The sequence below is a fragment of the Ictidomys tridecemlineatus genome, unplaced genomic scaffold (assembly GCF_052094955.1).
Source record: "Ictidomys tridecemlineatus isolate mIctTri1 unplaced genomic scaffold, mIctTri1.hap1 Scaffold_246, whole genome shotgun sequence".
NCBI lineage: Eukaryota > Metazoa > Chordata > Mammalia > Rodentia > Sciuridae > Ictidomys > Ictidomys tridecemlineatus.
The window spans coordinates 347,879-370,706 of record NW_027522128.1 but is presented as its reverse complement, the minus strand read 5'-3'; positions in this window follow the sequence as shown (position 1 = coordinate 370,706).

Genomic DNA, 22,828 nt, shown 5'->3' with positions numbered 1-22,828 from the left:
AGGTTGTATCAGTCAGGGTCTTGGAGAAAACCAATATCACATTCAAAGAGAGTAGTTGGAATAAGTTAGTTCAAAAAGTATTTGCCTAGGTGTGGATGAGCAATTGGCCTCCAGTAGCTAAGCCTCACCAGAAGTCAGAGGGGACGGGATCCCAGGGTGGCAGTGCAGAGAGGTCACCTTCTGAGTATCAAGTAGGGGAGGCTGGGGACGGTGGAGGTGGGGAGAGAAATGATGGGATCCAGGGGACAATCAGCTTCAAGTTCAGCTAATAGACTCAAAATCAATACAGAGGAATAGAAAGAGCTTTGCCTAACAGTGGCATATGGCTTTTCTAAGAACTGCTCAGTGGACAAATGCAACCCCTACCTTTGCTCCCTGTTTTACAGGTGGCCAGATTCCTGGAGTGCAGCTGAAATAGAACACGGCCACAATGCCATCAAGACCAACCTGAACAACAGTAGGACAGTCATTATTAGCATTTCTTCAGTGCTTTATGACTTACAAATTGCTGTTGTATAGCGAATCACAACTGAACCTCATGCTAATAGTTATTCATTTATACAAAATGGAAGCATGGGGATTTATTTGGCCAGGGTCAAGATGATTATGCAATTAAAAGAAAAAGAGTTGCAATTCCCATAACCTAAAATTAACCATTTTGAAGTGAAAAATCCAGTCATATTCAGGACACCCCCAAAGTTGTGCAAATACCACTTCCAGCTAGTCCTGAAATATTTTTATCCTCCAAAAGCAAGTGCTGTACCCATTTTGCAGTTAGTCTCCCTTCATCCCCAGCCCCCTCAAACCCCTCTTCTCAGTCTCTGTAGGTCCACGCAATTTGGATGTCTCCTCTTCATGTGGTCATGTGGATGTGACCTTTTGTGACTGGCTCCTTTCACTGAGCATTATGTTTTATGTATCAGGGTTTTATTTCGTTCTGTGGCTGAATGATATTCCAGGGTCTACCATACCACGTGTCTCTGATGCATCCGTCAGTGGAAGGTTAGGGTCGTTTCTGTCTGTGGGCCATTGAGAATCGTGCTACCATGAATCCATCGTGCTGTTTTAACCTGTGGCCTATTTTGAAATTTCTGGAGACAATCAGACAACCTGGCCTTTGAGTACAAGAAGAAGATCTTACTCATTGTCTCCTCTCCTCCTCCCATGAGCGATGTGCTTGGAGGGCCAGGGTGGGGAGTGCCCCTGTCCTAGTCCCTGGAGACACAGCAGGGAAGAAAACAAATCCCATCCCCCATGCACTGTCCCTAGTTGGGTGGTGTACAGGGAAAACCCACAAGGGCACATCAGGTGGGGTAGTGTTGGGTGGGCAGTGGACAGCCCCCATGGTAGAAAGGGTGGCCAGGAGGTACTGAGAAGGCACAGGAAAGGGGTGTCTCTGCAGAGCTATGGAAGTGAGGGAGCCTTTCAAAGGAAGAGTGTTTCAGGCTGAACAATACCCAGGTTCAAGACGAAGCACCATCAGCTTTGAGCCACTCTGAGCTTCAGATTTTGTATATTGAGATCAAATATTATGTGTCTCACAGGGTTTTGTAAGGATCGAACATTAACTGTAACTGTCTAAGCAATAATCTTGGCATATCTTTACCTACTTAGCTAATGAGACTTTATTAATATTATCTTAGTTTCTAGAACTATTTGTCCCCTGCACATTCTTAAAGTACAGCGAGTGTCCCCAGGCTTAATGTCTGAAGGCTTAATACTCTCAGATAACATGAGATATTGCCTTGGGTCTCACCTTCCAGACAGACCATTTGTTCCCAGAACATATAATGAGATGGAAATTTGTTAAGTAATCAACCAATTTTAATACCTGGTTGAAATGAAATCTCTGGCTGCAAAATTCTAGAAGTGTTTATGGGGTGGGGGGAAGCAAGCATACTTTAATCACTAATTTTCAAAATCCCCAAGTGCATGTCTTCCTCACAATTGTCTTTAGTGTGGAATCAATCAAATCAAAGAAACCTCTGCTTCCCATCAACCTCAATCAATCTCCTGTTTTCATGTGCTTCCTCTCCCCAAAAATAAGAACAAACAATCTTTCTCTGTGCCCATCTATCTTGTTGTATATTGGTTTTTGATGCTATAAATCACTTCCATTTCTGAGAAAATGGTTCCACAGTTTGTATATCACTTGCCATTCTAAAAATTGAGGACCCATTATTTTCTATTTAAGAGTTTCAGAATTTATTAATGGAAGGGGACCATAATCTTTTAATAGAATACTGTCAACACTTAAATACAGCCTTTGGTTTTCAGAATAAGAATGAAAATGATCCCATTTTTCATAGCTTCTTCCCTTTATGAAATTCTGTAGATTGGTGGCAAAATTACATATTACCCTATAATTGTTATTCTGATAAGAGAGATTGGAGGACTCATCAGCCAAAACAGAAACTTTGTGACTCATTTTCTGTTTCCAAATCCCCAACCACTTTGGGATGAATTAACCAAAGTCCATAAGTTATGTAGTCAGTGATCTAGTTATTGACTAAGCATCTGAATGAAAAGAACACCAACCCTCCAACTCATTTAGCTTAAGTAGCAGGATACACTTGAGATATGTAAATGTTTGCTTGGACAAAAAGAGCTCAGAGGATTTAGCTCTAAGGGTAAATTATTTTCTTTCTTCTGTACTAACATTGAGGATTATTTAAGATATTCTTAACAATGAATCAAGGACAAATGAAAATAAGAGCACAAATTGCTGAGATGCGTGGCAGTAGAATAAGACAGGGTGGCTGAAGCCCTTGCACTCTGGATAGTTTTCATAGTCAGATGCACCATCTTTCAATCAATTACCAATTAAGGCTGAGCATTCTTGCCAAAGACCCCATGCCTGAACACATCCGGCCACCAAGCAGTACCGACATTTCTCTCACACATTACTTTCATGAGGCGTGGATGGTGTTCCTTTCAGCAAATAGCTGTTGAATACCCACGCGGGCCAGGAACTATGGAGAATGTTAAATTTGAGATGCGAAGATGAACTCATCACAGAGAGCACCCTCAGAAACACAAAGTAAAAGTTAAGCCAAGAAAATCTGAGTTAGAGCTAAAGATGATGCCAGTTAAGCCAGGGACGGTGAGGACCTTCTGAATCGGACAGATCTGGCCTTGAGTCTCATCAGATCAGCTGCTCAGAGGCAGGGAGGCTCAGTTCCTTTCTCCACAGGGGGTCTGGGGCTCTCCCTCTGTGCAATTGTCCACCTCTCTTTCTGGTCCTCAGTTTAGCTTCATGTGTTTGGAAAGCGACATCCTCAGAGGCCATCACACTTACACTTGACGACCCCCATCCCATGGTCCTGCCTCCCTGCGCCTTGAGAAGGCTCCGAACTTCTCTCTGCTTCTCAGCAGCATTCTGTTCCCAGGCGTTGGGCTTCACCCCTGTGTAGTTGATGCACCTGGCAAGGCTTTGACAACAAAATTGTAGTGTAGCATTCACTCTTCTCACCTCCTTTCCCTTCTGGATCATGGCCCCCCGAGTCCTGGATTTTCTTGGCAACTGCAAATCCAATTTTTGTCTTTTCATCCATGTGAGATTGTTGATAGCTCTGCCAGAAGCTTAGGGTATTTAATTCAAAATACTCTTGAAACACATGCCTCACAAAACCAAAGGCAATTTGGCAGGTGCTTCTCCAGGCAGGGACACCAGGAGAATAAGTACAATCACCAGTTCAGGTAATCTGAAGTGACATCAACATTGCGTAGAGATCCTTGCACTTATTGAACTATTTTTGTCCACACGGCCAGCCACTGTTTTCTTTCACTCTTGAACCTTCTTGCCAGATTCTGCCTTAAAGGGAGAAGCTGGGATGTGAGTGTCTGGATCATGGGAACTGGCTTCCCACATTGGGTAGACATTTTTCTAGGAGGTGGCTGGGAATTCTCCATTCTGTACCCTGAATGCTGAGATGGATGTGAACAAAGAAGCTCGGGAATGTTCACCCTGCAAAAAATTAGGGGGTGTGAACAAAAGATGAATGTAGGAAAGAATCTAGTCCAATTATTGCCTATTGTGTGATGTTGAGTCATTCCAAATTACCCAAGAGCTGCTCTCTGCTTTTGAATTATGATTTCCCAGCACACACATGCTTCTGTCTGCAACCCAGGCAGCTTGCATTCAGTTTTCAGTGGTTGGTCTGAACACTTCCAAAGTGCCCATGCAGAATAGGAACCCTCTAAAAGGGGCTTTTGCAGGACCAGGGCTGCCTGCCATTGGGTTTCCTCCACATCACTGTTTGTTCTGGGCTATTTGGGGAATGCAATTGTTTCCTTGTACATTTTTTCTGGGTGTGAGGATGTGATAATTAGGCACAAAACCTCACAGTTTGGAGAAAGGACCCAAGCAAGCTTTCTCCAGCAGGAATGTCTTGCGTTACAAGCCACTGTAACTCTGGGTCTCTCATCCCTCCTCTTCCTTGGTTTGAAGAAGTCTGATGCTTACACCTAACTGCCATTTCAGTCACCAATAGCTGGTCTTTTGCTGTCCAAACTAGTTATGGAAGTTACTGGAATAGCTGGACATCACAGAAGTAGACAGCCATGGGCAAAGATGAGTGAGGGCGAAGGTCTGGAGGAGAAGCAGCCACTGCAGGTGAGCAGGTGGCTGAGTACCTGAGGGTGACATTGTCTACATTCAGCTCTCGCCTGTCAGTGAGGAGGCAATAGAGAGCTGTGCACCACTCACCCTAGGGTCTGTCCTTGAGAATCCAGATAGTGTCACCTCTACAGAATTGCTGAGTTATTTAATGAGGGGGTTTGCACATGCAAAGCTCAGGGTCCGGCACACCCCATACTGGCCTTTCTCTTAGTGAAATGCAAGCTAGGGGCACCCCTGGGTTTGCATTTCTTTCTCCCTCTGCTTGGAAAGCTCCTCCTTTGGGCCCCACACAGCTCTCTCCAAGGGTCATTTCTCAACAGCACTGTGGGCCTGCTGACTTTGTTGACGGGATCTTTTGCTTGTCTTCTGTCCCTGGAATGCACCTGCCTGAGGTTGGGGTATCTGCAGGGCTGCTGCTTTAGGGGCTTCTCAAGGTACTTTGGGAATGAGTGAGCAAATGAAGGTGAGCTCATGTTCATGGGCATGGGGAGCAGGCAGCAGGTGGTGAGGGTTCCAGGAAGCAGGAAGAGGAGGAAACTGTATCCTAGACCTTTTTACAGAGCCAGCCTTTCTCCCCCATGCATCTCTGGGACAGATATCTTCCAGTCTGCACCTTTTGTCTTTTTGACATTTGGGTTAGTATCCACCCCTAGCTCTAGTCCATGGGCCATTGTGACAGCTAAGGGCTTTCGAAAAGTTAATAAACCTTCCTGTCTAGAGTAGTTTCAGGTTCACAGAGAAACTGAGAGCCCACATGTGCCCCTGTGTGTACCTACACCACCTGAGCTGTGACCAACATCCCCGCCAAAGGGGGCATCTGCTGCCCTGGAGGAACCTGCATGAGATGTCATTGTCACCACATCCCATTGTCTCGTGGGGGTAGTTACTCACTTGAATTCCCTCTGCCTGAAGTCAGGGCCTGGAAGAAGCATCAGGAGAGGAGGGTTGGGACCAGACTTTTTGTTCATGTGCCAAGTTTAATGAAGACTTAGGGAAAAACTGACAGACACCAAGTAGTGATGTCTGCATTCCCAATTCCAGACCTTGGAATTCAGATGAATTCCGTAGCAAGTTAGTTGTGTGGAAGAGCCATGCTGATGCCCAGGGAAAGAAAAGAAAGTGCTGGAAATAGGAGGTGAGTCTCAAGGCTGAATGTATCCTCGTCTTGCTTTTCAATTCCATATGCTCGAGCACCCTCAACTTCAAAAACCCTGAGCACTTACAGCTTTCTCCTTAAATGGATCTTAAGCTACTTGATCTCAACTGATAATGAACTCATTCATCAAAACCAAAGCAGTTTTAGAATCCTTTGTATTTACCCACATTGAGCTGCATTCCTCAGTCTGTCAGAGCTTCAGAGAACCTGCCCGGCTCACAGCCGGAGCACAGGAAACAGCTTGGGCTGGGATGGCAGCAATTTCCAAATTGTCCACGTGGAAGAAATGACAGCAAATGGGACCATTTTCTTTAAGTTTTCACAGCCAACCTGACTGGCACACCACAAACACTCAGCACAGCAGTTAATTGAATTGGTTAATTGCATTTTGTGAAATCATCTCCATAGTCTTTCAGGAGCAGAGACTGCAATAAAATAATCCCTGTTTCTGTTTGCAAGAGCTTCTATTAATTAAAAAAATCTTATAGGTCATCAGTTTTCTTTCCTTCCTTCCTTCCTTCCTTCCTTCCTTCCTTCCTTCCTTCCTTCCTTCCTTCCTTCTTCTCTTTCTTTACTTGCATACCAGGCATTGATCTCAGGACTTTGCACAGGCTAGACAATCACTCTATCATGGAGACACAATCCCAGCACTTCAATATTTTTTGGAAAAAATATCTATCTATCTATCTATCTATCTATCTATCTATCTACCTACCTACCTACCTATCTATCTATCTATCACAAGAATCATGGAACTTGCTGACGTGACTTTGGCAGCTCCCTGTCATCCAGGAGAATCCAGAAATCACATTCTCAGAGGCTCTGGTGACCACATTCCCAGCAGCATGCACAAGGAGCAACTCCAGTCCTGTCTTCCCTGCTGTTGGGACACAAGGCCATTTCAAGAACTGCCACTCCTCCAGAAACTAATGCCAGAGTCTCATAGGGCAGAAGGAATCCATGGCCACCAGCTGCAGGGGAGAACGAGACCATAGACAACAAGACTCCCAACCACCTGAGCTGGGCCTATGGATGCTGCACAGAAAATATGGGTGTGTGAAGCTAATAGAGAATTAGGGGCGGCAGTGGAAGGCAGTTAGAGTGTGATTGATGTCCGCAGTGCTCTAAAGCTTTTGTGAAAGAGGGAATTCACTTCCTCTGGGCACCATCACTGGGCAGGTGACCTGCAGAGTGGATTTCATGACTTCCTGCATGAGTTGTGGGTGCAGACCTCGTATTTGTTTCTGAATGCTGCTGTAACAAATCACCACTAGTGTGGTGATGAAACCCATGTAACTTTATCACTGAGGTCAGAAGTCTGGCATGGGTCTCTGGGCTAAAATCCAGGTGTCTGAGGGCTGTCTCCCTTTCTGGCCTTGTGGGAGAGCCTGCTCCTGCCTGCCTTCCTGGCCCCAGCCCCTTCCATCTGCAGAGCCTGCTCCGGGTGAAGCCTTCTCTGGCTCTCCCTCTTCTGTCTGCTTCTTGTCAGGAACCTTTCAGGTAAGTTGGGACCACTGGAATAATCCGGAACAACCCCGGGTAACCTCCCAGCTCCAGGTCAGCTGGTCAGCACCTTCAGCCATTCTCCAACCTGGGTGCCTTTTGCTGGATAAGGAGAAGGGAGCATGATCACAGTTTCCGGGACTAGGTGTGGGCATCTTTGGGAACCTGGGGCACGGGGGTGCATGGAGAGAGAGGGGGAAAGAATGGTTTTCCCAGAATGTTGTCGTGTACAATGAGGTTGCTCTCTGCAGGACAAACACGGGACTAAATCATGTGGCTGAAAGCTGTCGGGGCACATGATGTGTGGAACTATTTTTGATGTGAGAAACCCAAACTCAACTAGATATGATCATTTATTTCCCATAATACTAGCACTGGGCACGTATTTCCTGCTAGTAACCTGCTATAGGAAAATTAAATTAACATTACAAATAAATCAAGGGCAGTGTTTTGTGTTACAAAGAGCTTCAACTGGGGACTTCAATGAATTCAGCTGACTTAATTGCATATAAATCAGCCTGGGGCCAATTGTTCCTTGGTCCTGGCTCTGTGCTGGGGACTAAGGACATAAGGATGTACAGAACCTGACTTGACTGCTTATTATTATTTTATTACATTGCCACTTCCCGAAAATTATGGAGGAGGAAATAAACCATCTCATCTGTGATAAGTACCACTGGGGAGCCATACAATTTCCTGACTTGTAGAATGCAAGAATGTGTTCCTGTCCCCAGATCAGGGAGGCCTCTGTGGGCATGTGCCCACTGAGAAGTCCAGGGAAGAAGTAGTAAAGTTAAGGAAGTTCAGAGGGGACAACAGTGTCCAGATAGAGGGCCTACATGAACAAAGGCCCTGTGGCTGAAAGGCCACAGTGGATACCAAGAATGGAAAGAAGGTGTATGTTACTGGGGCAACAGAGCAAGCTGGAGCAGGGGAACTGAGGACCAGAAGTCCAGGCTCTGCATGGTGTACATTGCTGTCATTGAAAGAGCAAATGCGAGATGTTGAAGCTTCTCAGGTGTGTAGAGAATGTGATCTGAATTGCAGCTAAAAATCGCTTTAGTTTGATTATGGAAGCTGATTAGAAGGGGATTCAGTGTCCAGTGGAGTACAGGCAGAGTTAGCCACGGGGCAGGAGAAGTCAGAGCAGCAGTTGGCAGCAGAAGGAGGCTGTGCTGAGCTATGGCCCCTGCCAGGCCATGCCCCGTGTGTTCTAGATATTGTTGGTGATGTGCCTGTAATGTTCCTTTGATAGAATGCAGAGTCAATAATGGGCTTGGAAAATCAACAGGCTCCAGTCAGGCATGCAAGTCTGAAAACCAGGCACATGTAAAACTCTGGAGTCAAGATGGGAAACGACCATGCCTGCCATGTCCAGACAGGGGAGAGGAACGTGGACCAGTGTCACACACCAAAGGAGAAGATGGGCCTGCTTCCATCACCACCCTTAAGTCCTGTGGTCCTTGAATTCACAGATACTCTGATTTTTTTTTCAAGAGATGCCAGAAATCTAGGATTTGGAGCTTTTCCTAGTTTTTCAGGTTGGCAATTCCTTAGACAAGGTTTAATATTGTGTACAGGTCAGCTCAACGCTGGAAGAAGCAAAGGGCTCAGAATCAGACCTCAGGGACCAACAGGTGAAACCCCCAGACTTGCTTCACCTGGGACTTCAGGGAACTCCTGCAGAGGGGTCTGGTGGCCGCTCCTGGGCCTGGTGAGGGCAGTGGATGTTGAGGTCTTCAGCAATCCTCCTCGCTCCAGCCACAGGAACCAGATCTTGCAGCTTCAGACGTGGCCTTCACATCTGAGCTGGAGGCATGAAAGAATGAACTTGGCTAATTTTTCACTAATGTCTCTGCTCTGGGAGGAATTTAAACCTCAGCTTTGATTCACAAATTTAGAAGGGAAACCAATAATGGGTAGAGTATGTAGAAACCTTTCTCCTGAGAAAGGAGCCATTAGTGATGGATAGGGCCAGCTTCCATTAAGCTAATGTGTGTCAGAGATGTAAACAGAGCTGGGAGTCTGTGCTTGGAGGGCAGGCTAAGAGATTGGATCACTCTAAGGCTCCATGTATGTTCGGACTTGTGATCCTAAATAGACTCAGAAAGTCTGCTTGGCAATTTTAATGGAAAGAAAAATTAAGGTCCATGTGCAGATACACATTCTTCAGTAGGCAGAAAAGAAGGGTGTTTTATTGACCTCCAGGTGGGATTCAGGTCTGCCAGCTGAACATGCACCTGTTGGGAGAAGCAGCAGACCAGCTCCACTGCAGGGAGGGAGAGCCAGAGCACAGGAATGGTTCAGTGGATGAAACCCTTGACCAACATCTACAAGAGGCATGTCCATTGATGCAATGGACCTCACTGTTCCAAGTGGGCAACCTGCCTTATCTTCACAGGCAATGGAATTCTTGGTTTGGAGGGGTCACATTTGTGGCCATGCTGAGGACAAGCAGACAGTTGTCCTCCCCTGAGAGTGTCACAGAGGCAGGTGTTGGCTCTGAGCATCAGCACAGAAATGAGCACTTGGAGAAGCTCAAGCATACTTTGTTGTTCTTTATCACAAGTGGACAAACTTTTCCTACAGGGCCAGCTAGTGCGTATTGCGTCTTTGGGGGCTGTTCCATCTCAGTTGTGATTCCTGAACTCTGCCATTATGGAGTGAAACTAGTGGACACAGGGGCATGTCCATGTTTCAATAAAACTTTATTTTCACAAGCAGGCAGCCAGTTGGATTTGGGTTGTAGGTAGTGGATTTCTGTCTCCTATTTTACACCATGAAATTTAGAGCAGTTTGTTCTGTAGCAGTAGAGAACATTATACAATGAATTTTCAAAGAAATAAAGTATCTGCTATTTGGATGCAGACCCCACGAGGCAGGTGCTAGGTCTGACTTAAAAACCAATGTCTGTCCCTGTCGGGGCACCTGAATGGAGTGGAACGCTCAGTACATTGATTGTTCTTGTACACGTCTGCGTAATTTGTATTAAGTCTCAAGACCCAAGCACTTCTAAGTGGCTTCGTATCTAGAAATCAACGCGAGGCAGCATGGAGGTGGTGAACAGGTCAGGAATGACTCGTGAGCTGGTCTTCTGTTTCCATGTATCTTGGATGAATAGCACCCTCTGGGTGGGCCGGGCTCTCACAGTGGGACAGAGCTGAGAGACCTGCTCCGTCTTTCCCAGTGCAGAGGACAGGGCACCCTGCAGCAGTGCAGGCTGATTACACACACACACACACACACACACACACACACACACACCTTCAACCACACATCATATCTCCACTGTCCTTCAGGCCTTTTGATCACATTGAGGAGAGAGTCTGTCTGGTGCTAGAAAGTTTGTAGCACTTTTTGGAGATGGAGCCAAACTCGGGCATCAGGAGAAAAGGGTGGCTGGGATTAGAAACTGTTCCTTTCTTGTAGTTACTTATTTTCTACAGTTGCCTCCCCTTGTGCAAGTGAGACTGGGTTTTTTTTTTTTTTGTAGTGCACTGTCATGTTTCTGTTTCAAAAGATAAATTTGAATAAAAACATACATACTTTTGTTCTTTGTGTGTGTTTTTTGGTACTGGGGATTGAACCCAAGGGTGCTTTACCACTAAATGACATTCCTAGCCCTTTTTTTTAATTTAGTTACAGTGTCTTGCTAAGTTGCTGAGGCTTAACTTAAACTTGTGGTCCTCCTGCCTCAGCCTCCTGAGTCTTTGGGACTATAGGCGTGTCCACCGCACCCAGCCAAAAGCTTGCATTTCTAGATGTGAGACATTTAATTTCCTCCCTCATCCTCCACCCTCCTGTTCTTACCCTGGTGGCCTTCTCCTGTGAGAAATGACTCGGGGTGAATTCTGTGTCCACCACCCTGAAGTTAGGGTGGCTGTGTGTTTCTGAAGCCCAACACTGGGTGGATCCCTGGTGACTGAATCTCCACCTCCAGGGACCTGCTGGATCCCAGGCTCTGCTCTTCCTAGGCCTTTGAGCAGACCCTCCCTCCTAGCTCCTGTGTTTGACCTTGTGGCCTGGAAAGGTAGACGTGTCTGAGCTGAAGTCTTTACTCCTCTCAGTTATCAAGGAAAAACCTCAAAGATGGCAGGGGAGCTGAGGGACTTGTTGGGGACAGATTGGCCAGGCTAGAGAGTAGTCCCCTCTGTGCCTCAGGGCAAAGACTAAAGATCTGTTGCCTGAGAATCGTGAAGAGGCTGGTGTTCCCAGAAGAGACCAGACCACCCCTCACCACCAACAGGGTGCCAGAACCCACCTGTGCAGCTCCTTTAACCCCCTACATGTGACAGGCCTTAGGAGTTAGGGGAGTGGCTGTGTTCAAACACCCCAAGGTCAGGTTTGAACTTTTCCCTCCAGGTGAGGAATAGGCTCTCATCATAAACGGCTTCCAGTTTCAGCTCCTGAAATGACGCATCAATGTTCTTCCACACTGCTTCCATAAGTATGTGGTATTTTTTAAAAACAGCTAAAATACTTGCAGCAGGAACATTGAAAAGTTTGAGAAGGTTAAATGGTAACAACAATGAAAAAATCCTTAGGTAACCATTTTTATCTTGCTCAAATATTAATTTTTCTTCAGCATATCCACTAATGAAACTGACAGTCAAATTTTAATGACCCCCTCCCACATGCAGAGCATCTTTCCTTCTGAGTTTTCCATTTCCTGGAGAAAATGAGGGGTTGTCTATCCAAATTCTCTATTTCAGGTTGAATTTGCCATTCAAAGTATGGAACTTTTCACAAGGAAGCCATTATGCTGGATAGCAAGTGAGTGGAAGTTTCTAAAATGAGGGAAAGACAATAGAATTCTGATGTACAATGACATAAGTGCTGGACTCAAATAGCAATAGGATCCTGGGACGTGGTCATGGGTGCAGGGCTCTGGCCAGGAGACTCCGAGGGGCAGCAGGTGAACAGGGGAGTCGTGTGCTGTCTACATGGGCCATCAGGGCTGAACCCTGGGTAGGTTTCCAAGAAGAAACAGGATTTTTAAACTCAGTCCCTAAGAACCAGCGAGTAATCAGAGATATCAGGGAAGAAGAGGATAGGATATGAGTGGGAGTTAAATAAAAAAAAGAAAAAAGTGTTAGAATCCCATTTTCCGATTTATCTTCTTTATGAGAATTCAATCTAACAGCTGGAATGAGGGCCAGATTGAAGCCTAAAAGAAAAGATAAGATAAAGGATTAGAAGTTATCCACGGCTCTTAAAAAGAACTCTGAAGCCCATGATGCGATTTTGTCTGGCTGTTCCCCACCCTTTTACTTAAAGATCTTCCTCCCCTTCTGATCCCCCTCCAGGAGACACGAGGTCAGGGAACCAGGTTTGTCCCCTGGCTGTGCAGTCAGAAAGCTGGAGGCGACCAGGGAGCCTTTCGGATGCTTTGCTATAAATGAGAAGCTCACCAATTCGCCCATGATTGAATAATTTAGAATAAAGCAATACAATCCCAGCTCAAATCTTTCTCAGCAATAAGAAACTTTTCCTGGCCCAGGAACAGGAAGTCAGCCTGCAGCAGAAGGCAGCCTGATGGATTCTGAAGCTCAGTGGTGTCATCGAGGGCCACACCGTCCCCTTCTCAGTTTCATTATCTTGGGCATTTCCTTTATCCTCAGGCACATAGCGGGGACGAAGCAGAGTCCAGCATTAGATCCAGACATGAGCCCCCCAGGAACAAGGGACACCATTTATTTCTGGGACCTTCCATGGAATTAATTTTTTTTCCACTGAGTTCTTCCCAGAAGAACTTCCTTCTCTTTGGCAAACAAAGTTACCCATCCATGAACCCTCAATGCCAATGAGAACTAATTACCATCACACCAATTAGCTCTGTTCTGATGAGGACAGGCTCACTCCGCCTCTCATGGTCTGTGTAGAGGAGTAGGTATCTCAGCAGGATTTGGATTCTACTTGGAGCAGAGGACAGAAGAGACTGCAGGGCAGGTTATCAACAACAGCCATTAAGAAGTTCTCACTTATGGTTGTCACTGTCAATTTCTCTGCACCTGGGTGCAAGGGTGGCTGTTGCAGGTTTGGGAACCTTTCCTCAGACACATGGTTAATCCTAAGAGACCCTGAGTCTCCTGGGCCAGTTCAGTCTATGTTTGGTTTTATTGCACTTGTCGTGATTCAGCAATCCTAACGAGACCTCAAATGTAGGGTGACTTAGCGTTGGAGCCAAAGAAGACCTAGGAGAAGGCTTCTTTTGCATTCTGCTCTACAGAGGTGCAAGCGGTGGAGGAGAGAGCAGGCTGGGTGTGAGGTCAGTGCTTTTGTAAAAAAACCTTAATCCAAATTCTTCATCAGCTGCTGAGAATTTCCCCAGGAGTGTGGCTGAGAAGCAGTTCAGGATGGTTCCTCTTCTAATGTTTGTGACCTGGCTTCATGGTCAGGGCTGAAGGCTGCTGTGAAGGGCATCCTATCTGGGTGCTCAGTATCTGGACTGGTCATTGCTTCAGAAGGAAATGATGAGTCAGAACTAGGGCAAAATTCTGGACCTTGACTCTGTTTGCAACCCAGGTGGAGTAAGAGGGGTGATGTTTTCCTTCCCTCCTGGACCAACCAAAAAACCACACAAAACATATGAAATGATGGTCTTTCCACTATTGGAGGTTAGACAGCAAAGAATAGTAGTCTACAAAGAGACGAGGAGCAGAGGCAACAGACCTGGACTCTCTCCAGCTCATGGCTTTCAGAAGGATCCCAGACTTCAGCACAGAGAGGGGAGCCGGGTGGAGTCTTGGGCTTGCAGAGATTTGCAGAGAAGGGACACATCGGGGAGAGAGGCCGTCAGAGGACCCTGGGCATCTGAAGAGAATACACAAAGAGGGCACTGCTGAGGGCTGGTGGGGTCCTGTTGGGGTAAGGGGCACTTCCCCTCTCATTTTATGAGGCCAGTGTCCATCTGATGCCAGAAGATTCCAAGGACAGAGCACTGCAGGACAAATGTGCCTTGTAGACACAAAATTACAGATGCAAATATATATCAAAATTGAACATGTATTCTTAATTTTTAAAAGTGTCAGAAAACTAACAACTTCCTCAGCAGGATGCATGGTAAGTGTGCCTGTCCCCAGCTGATATCAGGCACAACGGGGCAAAGCCAGGTGCTTTCCCACCAGGACCAAGGACAAAGCAAGGCTGTTCAGTTTCATAACTCCTCTTCCATTTGGAGGTTTTAGTCAGTATAATAAAGAGAATAAATAAAAAAATTGCAGATTGGAAATCGTCTTTATTTTCAGGTGTGATTCTTCACGTAGAAAGCTATAGGAAATCTAAAAAGAGTCATGGAACCAATAAGTGGGGTGAACAAGATTGCTGTGTATACGGTGGGCACACACAGGCCACTGTCTGTCTAGATCCTTCCTGAGGCTCTTTGATGCTTATGCGAATCTTCCCAAGTTGAGAAAAATTCTTAATAAAAAGACTAGGACTAAAACAGGTGTCTCCTTCTCCTTCAGCTGGACAGGAACTTGAGATAATGGTTCTTCCTGAACAAAGTCCTATGTGCAAACTTAAAATGAAGTTTTCTTTTCATGGAAACAAAAAAGTCATGTTTCTTGTCACCAGGTGTAGGGGTTCTGTGTTTGGGATTGGAGTCCCTGATGGCTTCATGGCTGTGGCATGCTTGGTGCCTGGGAAAGTTTCTGTACAAAGGCACAGGATGCCCAGTTACTATGGTGATGCCCTCCATGCTAGAATCTTTTCAGCCTCGACCTTAATGGTAGGCACATAAACCCTGGGAATAAAGGAACTTACTTGCTTGATAACTACCACATTTCCCCAAGCTCTAGTACTTCTGGAGCTGCCCACCTAATAGGAACTTCAGACAATGGACCTTCTTGAGAACTGGACAAAGCTCCTGACATTGCGTATTTTAACTACAGAATAAGCAACATTCCTGATGCTCTAACACTAATGTGGTTATGGTCCTAATGACCTAATGGAACGTATTTTATAAATAAACGTGACCCCTTGGACAAAGAGCCATTCCGGACCTTGTCTTTCTGTCTACTTATTATTATTTTTCTTTACACCAGAGGTGTGGCCACAGGAAGCACCCGCCAGCAGGTGCTGCTCCCAAGAAGCTGAGCCAGCGTCTATGGGTCTCCTTCGCTGAGCCCCAGGAAGAGCAGAGAGGCCATGGCCCCTGTGTTACTTCTAGGCCTTTGCAGAGGCTGGGATGGAGCAGAACTCAGTCGAAGTTTCTCCTGTGCACACGGAGAAAATGAGAGGCATCTAGAAAGGAAGAGCTAGTAACTAGTTAACCTATTGAAACAGTTATTTGTGGTGACATTAATTAATTGCTATTGAGAGTTTCCCTTCAATTTGAGTCAATTTAAGAATGGAAAATAACACCAGTAACAATTTTCTGGAATGTGTTTGGAGAAAGATGATGTGAAATGGATCAAAAGTGCATGTGAGATGCCAGGCAGTGCTAAGGGTCACCACATGGTGGAGACGGTCCCACCCAGATCAGCAAGTTCACAAGCAGCATGTTAATTACCACATTTATTAACCTCTTACGGGGATCTGAGGCTAAGAGGAAAGATTTGTCAAAGTCACTCATTTGAGAATCACAAGGCTGAAATGGAAACAAAGATTAGCCTGACAGCCAGGTTCAAGGTCTTCCCCCCTCAGGGTGACTGGCGTCCTGCCTTGGTCTCTTCTCTCTCTCTGTTTGTCACTTTGAATAAGGAGTGCCACTTGCTCCTTCAAGCCTTCTGGGGGGTCCTTGGGGTGGCAGCTTTTCAACAATCTTCTAGATGAGACCTGTCTATGCTCTGCAATGTGACAATGTGGCCTGTCTGCCCACCCTTCTCCGCCAAAATTCATTACTATTATCAACTTGGATCATATTCCCTAAATATCCTCATTTTTTAAAGAAACATATTACTCCAGGCACTTTCTAATGAAATTCCTGAGAATAATTAAGAATTGTCAAATGAAAGTTGGAAGTTTATTTGTGCATCTTCATCTTCTCAACACTTTTTTGTTGTCACATCATGCTGTCATTGTGACCTCATTTCCTCTGGTCCAGGAAGACTGAGCCTTATGGATGTGGGTCCTCCATGTTACTCTGGGAATCCATCCTGGAGCAGGGCTGTGCACTGTGAAGAGGACCAGTCATGACACCGAGGACAGCAGCAGTGGCATTGACTGAGCATGACTTTAAGTCCTGAGCACGACTCCAGATAACTGTGACACTCTGTGGTGTAGAAACTGGTATTAATTTAACCTTGAGTTTATGGAGTGGTGATGAGGTTCAAGAACTCACACAAGGTCACATGACATGAAGAGAGGCATGACCCTGACCTTGGACCTGAGTGACACTCAGTGTGTATGCTTCTTGTGGTTCCTGCAGCACCACAGGGAGGCTGACCAGTGACTTTTATGCTCAGTGGGTGGGTGGGTGCAGGGGTGGGGGGTGGGCCACTTTGCAAGGGGTGTGGGGTGCATAGCCTTTGCTGGGATCTGAGTCTGGATTTTGTTTTCCACTAATAACTTAGGAAATGTTTAGCGGGAAACTATAAACTACTGTTCCCTTCTCTCACATCCTTTTTATAAACTTCGGCCATGAATTATAATGGCATGATTTATTTCATAGTTAAATAATTTAATTTAGGGATTATTTAGTTATTTATTTAAAGACAGAAACCACAAGCTCAGCCAGGAGATTAATAAGAAACTGTGGAAAAATGGGGGACTGCCCCAGTGTTTGCCGGGGACATGATTTTGAGGTTCACGGATGTATCCCACACTTCTGTGATTCACTAGGTGGTCTTGGAGGAGTGGACTCCCAGGCCAGCTGTTGGGGCCTTTTCACGAAGGCGAGGGTGTGGGCTGGGCTTTCACCATCGCAGAAAGAGAAAGAAAATATATTTCCACAACAGCTATGATAAAACTAGGCTGTGGCGAGGCCTGCTCACTACCTTATCAATGTAAAACCAACTGGCTCCTCAGGCTGTCTACAAAGACAGGCAAAAAATTTATCTGAATATCAAACCATGTTGGTTTTAAGGGATCCAAGGTTGGGTGTCAGGAAACCTTGTGGCCATGTGCACAAGTTTGTGAGAGAAAATGTGATGGCCATGGAAAAGTGTGTTTGATAAAGCCCAGGAGGGTGACCAGAGCCTGGTGTGGATCTCACCAACCTGATCCAGAAGTGTCACTTGCTGTGTGAGTGACCTGACTTCCATCGAATCGGCAGGCAGGGCCTCCTTGGCCCTGGACTTTTCTCTCTGTGGGTCTGTGAGCACCTTTCTGGGGCCTGCAGAGAGAAGCGTCTCCAAAAGACAGTGCAAATCGGTGCTTCCCTGCTCCCCACCCCAGAGATCTCCACCCAAAAAGGAAAACAAAAAAGTTCTGCCCATCATCTGAAAGTGTCCAAGTCACCCTCTGCTCAGGAGGTTCCACCAGAGAGCAAAGGATTACGGAGGAACCTTCCAGCCAGGCGCCCCGGGGAGATGTGCTCACATGAGAAATCTCCCTGATGAGCCATTTGTACAACAGGACGTGCTGAGAAAAATTCAACCATGGCAGGTGAGTCTGTCAACCGAGGGACACTGAGCACCATGTGGTATTTCCCTCTCTGTTTAAATTTGTAGCATACTCATCAGAGAATTCCACAGACAACCCTTGGCCTTCCAGGGCTGTCATGGGTCATGAGCAATCTTTGATGACCTTCGCTGCCCAATTTGTGATGCTTCTGCTGCTGAGTTCTGTGGGCGGAGCTGGTGCAGGTGAGTGTTGAAGAACACTGGTCAAAGAGCACAGAGACACAGGGCTCCCAGAGAATCTCAAGAGAGTCCTTTGGGAGCTGTTGCCTGTCACCCCAAGCTATTTCTCAAAGTTGATCTTTCCAGTAAAATCACAAAGGAAAAAGCCTGAACAATGACCTCTGTGGTTTCTATTCTGAGGGGCTTCTGGGTTAACCGTCATCCTGCCCTCTGTCCCCATGGCTTTGAGAAGAAGAAATTTTTCCAGCACCATTAACAGATGATATGCATCAGCACCAATCGAGGAGGTACCTGTGGGTGCGCTGTCTTGGTCTGTGGTCACAGATACAATTCATGGGGTGAACCTTGGTGCAAAGCCCATTTTAATGAAATGTGTTGCAAGTCATAACTGACGAGATGTGATCGGCATTGCTGCTTAACAAATGATTATGAATTTACTAAGCCATGATTACATTTATATAAAAAACTGTGCATGAATAAAAAGGAATAAATATAATTAGGATTGGGAAGGGCAAGAATGGCTGAATGAAATGTTCACCTTTTATTAATTGCATGCATTTTGCATAAGTAGATTATTTTTTTCTGGTTTGGACTAGCATCACAGAATTATTGTACATACTTGTGAGAACAGTTGGTCTATGACAATTTAATGGTATGTTTTAAAACCCTCACTTTGCAAGCTGTTCCAATCAGCTGCCTTCTCGGTTGTTGTCCTAATCGCAAATCAGTTCTGAGGGCCATCGACACAGGCTGGTCATCTTCATGCAGCTGCTATGTGTGCCCAGCTCCAGGTAATAACCTCGCTGTCCGTCTCCATGGGGAAGCTCAGGGGAGGAGACTGACAGCTTCTGGCTTGGCCTTTGGCCCCAGGACCTCCTCGTCCCACAGCCAGGTTCCCACCTCCTCAAACCCCTGACACAAAGCACCACAAACGGATGCTTTCAAGTGTCCATGATTGATTGCCTCAACATTCTAGGAGGTTGGCAGTGGAGTCCAAGCCTGGGTTGGTTTCTCCTCAAGGCTCCAAGAGAGACGCTCCTCCAGGGCTCTTCCCTGGCTTGCGCCATCTTTGGTTTCCTTGTCTTATAGAAGTGTCACCCCAATCTCTGCCTTCTTTTTTCATGTGGCATGGTGTGTGTGTGGGGGGGTGTTTGTGTGTGTGTGTGTGTGCAAACTTCCCCTTCTTATAGGGCCCCGGTCATACTAAGCTGGAGCCCACCCTGCTGACCCCATCTTAACTATCCACAAGGGCAGTAGGTCGATGTCCACACATGGCTGCACCTTGAGCTCTGGGGACAGGACCCCACCCTGTGAATTTGGGCCACACAACTGCAGCCATGACATCCAGTCTCCTATGGCAGTTTTCAGAGGCCCGGGGGGCTTGAAGGTGGGTGACAGCTGAGCGCTCAAGTGGAGCTTGCTGAGTGCACTAAATAGGACCCCACAGGGAAACCCGAGGCCCCCACAGGGTGACAGGCAGACGCTGCAAGGACACCCACCCAGGGAAAGGAGCTCTGCTTTGGCTCATGGCCTGCCAGTGTTGACCAGGGGATTTGGGAATATACACACACAATGTCATTGTCACCTGAAGATGATGTTAAAACTGGGATGTGTCCTACAAGACAAGGAATGACAGAGAGGGCCAGAAGGAGAAGGGGGAGGGGGAAGAGGGGGAGGAGGAGGAGGAGTAGGAGGGGGAGGGAAAGCGGGAGGAGGGGAGGAGAAGGGGGAGGGTGAGGAGGAGGAAGGAGGGAAGGGGGAAGAGGAGGAAGGAGGGGAGGGGGAGGGGGAGGTGGGAGAGGAGGGGGAGGAGGCAGGATTGCTCACAGGGAGGATGTGCAATCCCAGGGGTACCTGGTGTTGCCTGAATGAAATCCTGTCATAAAACCTCAGAGGGAAAAGGTGGTATTTTGAAATTGCTATAGTCTCTTAATCATGCTTTAAATATGTATGTGCGATTAAATTAATTAATTAGTTGGATGTTTTGTTTACAGTCAAAAACTACTTTAAGAATGCTCATTAGAAAAATATTTCCTGCAGCTAATAACTTTCCAAACTGTTTTCCATAGGATATTTATGAAGATTCTGAGAAAAAGAAAAGCCCACGTTCAAATAAACCTAGCACATGTTGGATTAAATGATATCAAATCCATTTTTAAATATATTTTCCAAAGCCAACTGTCTTGAATTCATAGAAAAATTAGGAGGTAGTCGAGAATGCACACGTTTGAGCCTCATCTGCCCTCCCTGGCTGGCCTCCCTGGCTGGCCTCCCCAACAGCAACAGCAGTACTGCACACTTGTCACCACTAAGAAGCCACCTCTGATGTGCTGCTGATAACCAATGCCATCGTTGATTTACTTTCCTTCATGTTTATACAAAGTCCTTCTGACCCACGTGAAATTTTGCTGTCAGGCCTCCCCGGCTCCTCGGGGCTGTGGCTGTCCCTCAGTTCTCCCTGTTTGGACACCCATCGCTCTGAGGGGCCCTGGCAGGGGTCTCATAGGCTCTGCCCTTGCAGCGATTCCCTTAGTGCTCTTTTCACGATGGTGAGGGGTCTGTGGTGCTGGGGAGGAAGCCCATGGAGGGGACATAGGCCGTTTCTTCTCATCTGACGCTAGGCGCACTCCATCAGCACAATGTCCGCTGGCCACATTGACCTGGGTCCCTGGCTGAGCATGTGAACTGGGCTTCTCTAAGGTAAAGAATGCCCCCGCCCTCCCTACGCTGCTGCTCTGGAAGGCGCTCCTGGCCCAGGTCTCCCTGGGGGAGCGTGGGCTGCAGGGCCCTGACTAGGGGTGAGAGTCTGGGTTAATGATCTGCAAAGCTGGGGCATGAGTGAAACTCTCTTTGTTGTTATTGTAGGGAGGGCCTAGCCAGCCGCACACTAATGTGACTGTAAATCTGCATCAAGAAGAGACAGTGCCAGTGCCAGGTTTAATTTGACCACAGAGCATTTTTAGGCAGGTGTCTTGTGAATTAGTGTCTCATAGAAGCTGTGATAAGGCAGGCACGCTGCAGGATGTGCTCCAGAAAACAAGGTGTCAAAATTTTAAACATTATTAAAATAATGTAATATTACTGTAGGCTACATATATACCATGTATGTATATATTATGTATAAATGTATGATGAAATGTTAGATTAAAAAAGGAAATAAGAGGCTGGCTGGGTGTGCTGGCCCAAACCTATAATCCCAGCAGCTTGGGAGGCTGAGGCAGGAGGATCACAAGTTCAAAGCCAGCCTCAAGAACTCAGTGAGGCACTAAACAACTCAGTGAGACCCTGTCTCTAAATAAAATACAAAATAGGCTTGAGGATGTGGTTCAGTGGCCGTGTGCCCCTGAAATCAAACCCCAGGATCCACCCACCCTCAAAAAAAAGTGACTAAGACGTAAGATGAGGGTTTTTAATGTACTTAGCACATGCGGGAACAGTCTCAGTCGAAATGTATTAGGTAACACTGTTTAAAATAAAGATGGGGCTCTGACAGTCTCAAAAATCACTCAGGGTCCCACAGCCTGTGGATTCCAGAGTCAGAATTTCACCTGAGTTTCTGGGGTTAGACCTTGAGTTCTTCCTGCTTCTAGCCAGCTCTCTGCCGACAGGGGAGGCACAACTTGGGCAGGTGTTTTCCTGGCCTGGCCAGCAGGAGAAAACGGCCCACAAGGACTGCTGTTCAGACAGACCACAGAGGGTTCACCCCAGGAAATGGTTTTTCTCATATTGGAGTATTTATATCACCAGGTAATGTTTCTGCTACAAGTAATAAAGATCCCTGTGTTGGTGGCATGAACACACAATGATGGTTTTATTTCCTCATGCAGGACTAAATCCAGAGGTCAGAGCTAGAACCTAGACCCCTTCGCTCTTCTTTTCCCAACACCCGTAGCCTGTGATTTTATGGTTTTTTTTTTTTTTTTGTTATGGTTTTAAGATGGCTGCTCCACTTCCAGCCATCACATCTACATTATTGGCAGGAAACAGGAAGGCTAAAATAAATTTCTCCACAACCTGTGAGTGCTTACTTGAAGGGATCCCTTCTGTGGATCCTCCACATAAATGTTAAGTGGCCTGAATTAGGTCACAGTGCTATAACTGATAACAAAGGAAGTCAAAAAGATGAGTGTCTTGCTGTCTGTCCTCTATAACTAAAAAGCAAGAGTGAGGGGTTGAGAGTGGCTTTGGTGTCTGTTATCTGGAGGGTCTGTGCTGGGTATTGCATCCTAAATGAGAGAATCGGAGTCCAAACTGACTCGAAGGCATTCAGTCTCATGTTGTGTTTCGAGCCTTTCTCCTTTGGTCTAGTGTTCACAGATTCCTTTGAGTACTGGTGTCAACAGGTTGCCTCCAGTAAGCTGTGGTCACCAGTGTAGAAGTGTCCCTGCGATCACTCTTAGGATGCATCTTCTGAATTGAAGGGGGAGACTGTCAACATGAAAGTAGAGTAGAAAAATGGTGCCAATTGTGGGCTCCATACCTGGTGATCAAGAGCAGGGAAAACAATCTGTGGGCATCCCCAAGGATTAGTGGTGTCCCTAGGAACTCGCACCTGTGCCCCCCTCAGAAGCAGACACAGAACTCCTGGAGGCCCCAGCAGCTAAGACTGACACCATTCCACCATTCACTCTATGGAGGAAACTGCAGAATTTAAAAGCCAATCTCATTGCTGAAGAAGCTGCCACCCACCCAGCTGTGAGTTGATGCTTCATCAGCTCCAAGGCGCCTGGTGAGGTTTATCCAGGACTGAGAAAGAAGGTAAGTCAAGATGGGCAGTGCAGAGGCTGGAGGATCAGGGAGGCT